Genomic DNA, 8,240 nt, shown 5'->3' with positions numbered 1-8,240 from the left:
TTACCCCTTGTTCTATGATTAGGTGGATGTTCTCGCTTCATAAACACGTATTTGCACCCGAATGACTCTACCGAATCGTTTATCCATGATTATCCATCCTTTGCGCTCATTTCAGTAACAGTCAAATGTCGAGGTTTGGGAGGGAGGGTTGAGGGGTTGGAGCCAACCATAGAAGTAAATCCAAAGTGATAAAAAGCACGTTCTTTGAGGTAATGTTATCAATTTCAGCCTATACTTTTGAACATAGCCAGAATTCCCCAATTTTGCGAGGGGCCCTCACATTATGACGCCATAGTGATCATGGTGATTGTATTAATATTTTGGCATCACTGGATGGAAGAGAGCACCACGTGTAACAATGTATACCACACACACCTATGTTTCAGATGGACATTTTATTTTTGAAAAGACCATACATACCAGTGACATACAAAACATTAAAAATATTTCGTAAAAGCCCCCTCTCAAAAACTAGTGCATTGAATACGTACTGGTTCAATTAGCATTTTGGGCAAATTTTACTACACAATCGATGTTGTTCTTTTTTATTGACCTTTTCCTTTTACATGTAAAGACTATGGAGATTAATATTAGAGAAGGCTGGAAATTAGTGCTTATGAAACAAAGGTCCACTATAAGGGGGTGCATGGAATGACATTGCCACTCATAATTATGTCGTTGGCAACTTGTCATTGTGCGTCTTAGATAAATGTGTATTCCTCGGCATGATTATATTATCATCAATTTAGGTAAATAAGACTAGGCAGCATCTCCCTCACCAATTCCCCACAATCCTGTTTCTTCCATTGCCAACCCCCAGGTGGCATCGTTGGGAAATTAAACCGTTACCAAACACCACACGCCCTAAACCCTGAGGTACACCAACCGGTTAATGCCTATATGTAATCCCAGCTTACAATGCCAACAAAATTACTATCAATTTCGTGATATTGTCACAAACTCGCATTAAAAAATGCACTCCATTCACGTTTGTTTGATGTGATCATTTATGAATATTTTAACAAAACATTACATAATTGTCTATTCTAGACCTTTTTTTAGCCATTTTAAACTTTTTTGTGTTAATTATTCTATAAATTGTATATTTTTGTGTAAACTTAGGGCGCTATTTTCATGTTTTAAATTTAATTTAGCCCAATAATATGAGTTATTCCTTCCATTTAATGATAAAAAGTAGTTTAGATATTTCCTTGCTATATGCTACTCGTTTTTATGATGTTTTAATGTCATTATACAACTACTTCTTGTAACGATTTAAGATAAATAGATTTAAAATAAATAGCGCCATCAGTGTTCAACTTTGCTTAAAATGAATACAGTTCTGAATGTCATCAAACAAGCCAAGGCTAGGTGAAATTATTTATTCTAACATTTGAGGCACATCAGGATTTGTGTGGTTGATGTACACGTTTGTTATAGATATATACTTGTTACTGTTCAGGCTCTTGTGTTTTCCCGCATTGAGTATGGTAACGCTTTACTGTTTGAAGCCACTGTATATGACCCAACTTGTCTACAACACCTACAAAATAGAGCCGCGAGATGGATAATGATGGTTGGCGATGATACATCTAGTGCCCCTCTGTTATGCCATCTTGATTTGCTTCCGAATTCAAGCTTTTGGGTCGTCACGTATAAACGATTCAATTCGCAAGCTCCGGAATACTGAACTTATCACCTTTAACACTCGTTCATCACTTAACAAAAATCAAGACTCTTACCGGCGATAGAGCATTTCAAACCGCTGGCCTCGTTCAGTATGCTTCGACTATATTTATAAAAACGTATTGATAAATACGCACGTGACCACCTCTGCGCTGCCATAACAGCTTGTAAACCGTAAATCTCGAAGTGACCTTCTGCTTTTGTTCAACTTAATGATTATATTGGAAACGTTTCCGTAGATATATTTCCGTCGGCAAATACTTTCTAAATGTTGTTTTATAATACAAATTCGGGATCCCTCATGTGTAATAATTTTACGTACTATTCAATTAATACTTAAATTTGATGATATCTATCCAAAGAGTTGCTATCCTTTTCAATCGCACGAGGATTTGATCACTCTTGCTGGTCCATGGGTCACGTCTTTTTTTATACATACATACATACGGTATTTATAAATATAGCCAAAAGTAGCTGTTGTCCAATAAGCATCAGGCAGGCCATGCATTGGATGATCGTCAAAACTAATTCAAAAACTCACGTATTTGTTTGATTTCTTGTTTTGACGAATTATTATTTTGTTTATTATGTATAATATCATTGTATATTGTATTATTGAGAGCGGTGCCCTTCTTACATGGTGGGGAAGAATAGATATTATAAATCAATTGGCCTACTATACTATAAAATCGGACAAGGTACGGAAATTGCACCAATAGAGTACGTATTCTGTTTGTACCATCAACATTTTAGGACAATTACCGCAAATACTCACCTTGAAATGAATCCAAGGAATAATGTGAATTAATTCAAAATGATTTGAAATGCTAACCATGTTTTTTTTTATACAATCCCTTGTTAATAAACCAGAATTAACCAACAAATGGTTAAAGATTTAACCAACCACATGTTAAAAATTTAACAATAAATTAAAGCTTTAACCTACCCGTACCCCTGATGTGTAAAAATAGAATTACCCAACAAAATTAATAACTAATAAAAATTCCTTTAAAAGGAATAGGGTGGGCAAATGAAAAATTGTCAAGAGAAATGAAAGAATGAGTAAGTCAAGTTCACAATTAAAAACAGGGAAAATATGACACAACATCGATTTTCAATAGGGGAATAACACAAAACGTATAAACAAAGTTAAAAGAGTTTTGAACTTTATACGTTTATACGTTTGTTATTCCCCATTGGAGGTTGTGTCATATTTTCCTGATTTTAATCTGATCTATTGCTTATCCTTTGTTCTCTGCTGGTCAGTTGGAACAGATTTTCCCTGTTTTTATATTAACCCTTCACATCATAACACAAGACGTTTTATGTTAACATTTTATATAAAACATGGTTATAAAACTTTTGTAGATAATAGTTATTTAAAACATTTTCGTAATCATACCTAGAGTTTTTTTTATCATCAGATAGAAAGACTTCTGCTCATCTTCTCTGGTGAGACAACAGGGCTGGGGTATCTTTCCATATCAAAGTTTAAAAATCTGTCATATCAATTTCCTCAATATGTTGTATTGCAATGAGGGGAAATGTTTGATTTTACAATATTTCGATATTATTTTTTAACTTTGTAACTTTATTATGATTAACATAACTGTATTTCAAAGCGTCAAACTATATCATTATTTTGTCCCAACAAAAATAATCCAGGGAATAAAATATTCATTCATATGTTTATTTATTTTATTCAACCTGGGCCATTCTAATAATTTGTCTATACTACCTTATACAAGCACTATTTGTCACAAGATTTGAAAAGTAAATAGCCTATGTACACACTGAACACAATGCACATACAAGCTGTATTTAAGTATAGTCCTCTTGCTCTATGAAAAAGGGATGTTTATCCAGGACCAATTACTAGTACAAATGTAATTATCCCCTTCAGCCAAATTCACTCCAGGCTAGACTAGGGCACCCCAATGATAAACCACAGTACACAAGCCAAAAGATAGAAAATTGTTATGTAATAATGGTATTATGGGATATTTTTACACCATTTTGATAGCTCTATAATTGGGCATCAGCAGGGGGTAATTGGATAAATTTGTGGGTTTGATAGTAATTCCTTTTTGGTAGAGCAACCAGAGTATAGGCCTACATGCCGAAGCTGTCAGTATAAAATGATATATATGACCTTCACGATGCTATTAATTTAGCCCAAAGATTAGGAAAACTAGCAAAACTGGTGAACTGGTACTGTTCAAATAAAAACATCTGCAAATCTTGCTGCAATTTCCAAATAGTATTTCTATTACTTAAATAATTATTTTTGTTATTTCTTTTAATACAAACACATTACTGCCTATGACGACTTTATCGTATTACTTACATATCAAAATCAAGTAATAATTACAAAACTCGCCGTAAACTATCACCTCTGTGGGTGTTTGGGATATAACCGGCACGAATATTTTCTCAACACTGCGGCATGTGAAAAAGTAGGTCAATAGTCAGAGAATACAGGGTGGGTGCGGCACGCCGCACCCACCCAAAAAGTTAAACCAACTACGTGTCAAAGTTTAACCAATAGTCAATAGGTTTTGAACGCTGTTGGTTAACATTTAAAAAAACACGTATAAACATTTTTGACAGGTGTTTAACACGGACTTGATGCACTAAGCGGCTCATGTCATACTTTATTGTTAATTTACTGAACCGTAATTTTTGACAGTAATTTATTGCATGCAGCCAGCAAGGGAAAGATTTAATATAAAATGATTGAGAATGTAAGTGCTTGTCCGGGGTGAGATTTCCCACAACTGGTCACGCTTGACAGGTGATCATTATTATTATTATTGTTATTATTAATATTATTATTTATTATCTTTACCCGGGGTATGCCCGAATCAGCGTAAAGCTGTTTTAAGTGGGGCTCTGTAATATACAAATTTAAAACAATATTAAAATACGCCGATATAATCATATAAAACATAAACTGGCCTCAAAAAGAAACTTATAATTTTTCACAAGGTCATATCTTAAAATCCTCTCCATAAAAATGAACAAAAATTACACACAGGATAACTTCAATACTCTAAACACATGTCAGTAACCAAGCAGTTGTCCAACTGACACAACAGTAAAATGCACTGACACGGAACAGCTTCCGGGACCACATTCACAGGCGAATAATTGGAACCCAACAAAAGAAATCTGTTGGGCTGTGAATTTTGGTCCAGGAAGGTGTTCCATGTCAGTGCATTTTGCTGTTGTGTCAGTTGGACAACTGCTATTGAAGTATTAAAGTAATCCTGTGTGCAATTTTTGTTCATTTTTATGGAGAGGATTTTAAGATATGACCTTGTGAAATATTATAAGTTTCTTTTTGAGGCCAGTTTAGTTATTATACATGTAAACACTCAGAACGCTACTCACCATCCTCTATTGTTATGGATAGTCGTGCTAAATGTCGATCGATACAATGTTGAAATCAGCACAGAGATACACATTTTTCCTTTGAAATTAATTTTCTCGGTCACCAGTCAGTTAAAAAACAATAATTTAATTTTATAATTTTATTTGTTTTTAGTATTAAAACATGGTGCATGGATATACTTTTTTTTTGGTGTTAAAACTAGGCATAAAATTGTTTCTTTTAGTGTAAGATTCTTGATTTTTATAGGCCTCAACTTCATCCATGAGCTTTTTTGGAATTAACTTTTTATCATTTCAAACCAATACATTTCGTTTAAGAAAGATTTTCCCCACCTCAAAGCACATCGTGTTGGTCTATATTCTTATAGTTTTATCACAATATCCGTTTTGAATTTTGACTGCCAAAAATGTCCAACTCAGTACTTCATTACTAATATAACCAGCAAAAAGCGAAATTTCTTTTGAGGCATGCAAAGTCATCCATCATTCGCTAGTTCATTTTGAAAAAATGGTAGTCTGAATTGAAAAATGGTGCAATCAAAACAATCGAAATTCTGACAATGACCTTCTTCTAATCAAATGCTTGTGCCGGGGTAGATAGTGCATGTCCACTAAAAATTGTACTTTTAAATTTATTCAGACCTAACTTATTGACTGGCAATTGATAAAAGAATTACATTGGCGTTTATATAATCTTAAGGGATCTGGAATGAGCGTTTTGAGCGTTTAGACAGTATTTTTTGTGGGACATGAGAGCACATCAGACATATCGAATTGCATTCTGAATACGAAGAATGTCTTTCTGATATTAAATAATTATAATTTTTTGAAATTCAAGATATAATACAAATTTTATGACAAATATATTTTTCACATTTTTGATATATAACAGTCCTCGAAGTAAGTTTTATCAATCTAATGACATATTCTTAAAGTGTATGTAGCTGGGAGGAAAAGCCGACGATCAATTGAAAATTTTGACCTTTCATATTGAAGATATGGATTTTTTCCCAAAAAGACCTACTTTTTTTTTTTTTTTTTTTGAAAAAATCCATATCTTTAATACGAAAGATCAATATTTTCAATTGATCGTCGGCTTTTCATCCCACCTACATACACTTTAAGTATCAATCATCAGATTTATAAAGTTTATTTCGAGTACTTCTATATCAAAAATATCAATTTTTAATCATTTGCCATAAAATACGTATTACATTGCAAATTTCAAAAATCAAAATTATTTGATATCAGAAGGACATTCTTCGTGCAATTCGATATGTCTGATGTGCTCTCATGTCCCACAATAAATACTGTCCAAACGTTCATACCCCACCCCTTAATCGGCCGTTTCATTCCAGAGATATGGCCTTTCGAGTGTCACGGTTTTATATAGGGCTGCTAGAACATGTTAAAAAGTTTAATTCCAAAAAGGCATACAAACAGAAAGTGCAATTTTAAGGTACTTTTTCTTAACATATCTTGGTGTAGATTATTCATCCAGTAGTTCAAAACATAATTTTAAATTAAATCTAATACTGAACTAAAATTTGCAACTCACATTGCTACGTTGCGTCCAGTTAGTTCCAGTATTAGATTTAATTTACAAAATAATATTGCTCAATGTAGTAAAGATAACCTTTTGAGTTGGAGCAATTTTCTCAAAATTGGTAGTGATTAATGTTACCAAACTTATGTCATGATGAAATATAATCATTTTTGAAGATGAAATGTGATGACCTTAAAATATTGAACAATGTTTAAGACTTCCGCTATTCATTTGAAATAATGCACTTATTGTTCAGCTCTCTATGGAGATATTTTCCATGGCAGCCATCTATGATCATGCTTGAGGTTCCACCAAACAATCCATGGGTTTTGAGGTCTTATATTTTTTGTTGTATGTCAACAAAATCGCTTAAATTTTCAGGATGATCTTAGTTCATGTTGTTATAAGCAATGTTCCAGAAAACGCTAGTTAATAAATACATTAAGAAAAAGTACCTTAAAATTGCACTTATTCTAATTCAAACATTAAAGTTAAAACCTTAATGCAGAGGTTGTTATGCGTTATTATTTATTCTATTATTCCATCTGTTAAATCTTGGTTCGCAGATACTACACTTGCATTAAATCTCTGTTGTCTTCCTGCACATAGGCCTATCATAAAATAGCATTCAGGTGTTGAGTGCTTGACTTATATGAACACGGAGTACTAGTTATGTTTACATCTGGGATCTTGATCGATTGAGAACAAAAGCTATACAATTAGCTTAACATATAAGGTACACCGCCGTTAACATGGTTAACTTGTGTTAGTTTAGTGTATAACATGTTAAGATCGTTTACCACGGCTTCACCAAAGTGTGTGACTATATTTTGACTTTAGATCTCAGTTTTGGATATTGTTTGAAAGTGTGTTTTCTTTACGAGTTAATGGAGCAAGATACATCAATAGGTATGGGATGGTTTGTCCATTGGCTAAACGTAACATTCTTTAAGCCCGGGGAAATTTAGCGTGGACTTGGAGGTCGATTGTTCATTCGCCACGCCTTTGTGCTTTCACTGCTTATGAGGCATCGGCAACACTGACTGGGTTCAAATGAGGTCAAACAGGTGCGTGCAGTGGACTATTCGCTGTCGCAGACCGACATCACTTCCTGCCGAGGTCACAACTACTTCCGTAGTGATTGATCACGCGGTTTGCATGACAACGCTATCTACGCTGTATACGTCGATAGTTCAAGTTTAACCTTTACTTATTGGTTTCACTGCCTAGTAAGCTGTTGCAAGATGTTTTCCTTCTGAAATCATGCAGTTGCAGGTCTTAAATATGACCATTGTGGTTCTCATGAAAGCGTGATCCAGTCGCTATGGTAACGCTCCGCGGTCATCAATGTGACGTTTCGTCTACGACAGCGAATTCCAGTTGAAATCCATGGAGGACATGACCTTTAATCTCTCGCATAGGTAGTGTAAATTTCAAATGCGACTAAATGAATGGGCAATTCCACAATCCCAATGTGGAAAAATAAGGTCATGAATTCCAAAGGGGGTGCGTGGATTTCAACTGGAAAAGCCAAATGATGTTGTTTTTACGCGTTCTATTTGCAGTTCAAGAAATTCTAATTCACACATGAAAGCACAACGAAGTTTCAACAATG

The sequence above is a fragment of the Amphiura filiformis genome, chromosome 7, assembly GCF_039555335.1.
Source record: "Amphiura filiformis chromosome 7, Afil_fr2py, whole genome shotgun sequence".
NCBI lineage: Eukaryota > Metazoa > Echinodermata > Ophiuroidea > Amphilepidida > Amphiuridae > Amphiura > Amphiura filiformis.
Note: the sequence above shows the minus strand (reverse complement) of the source record.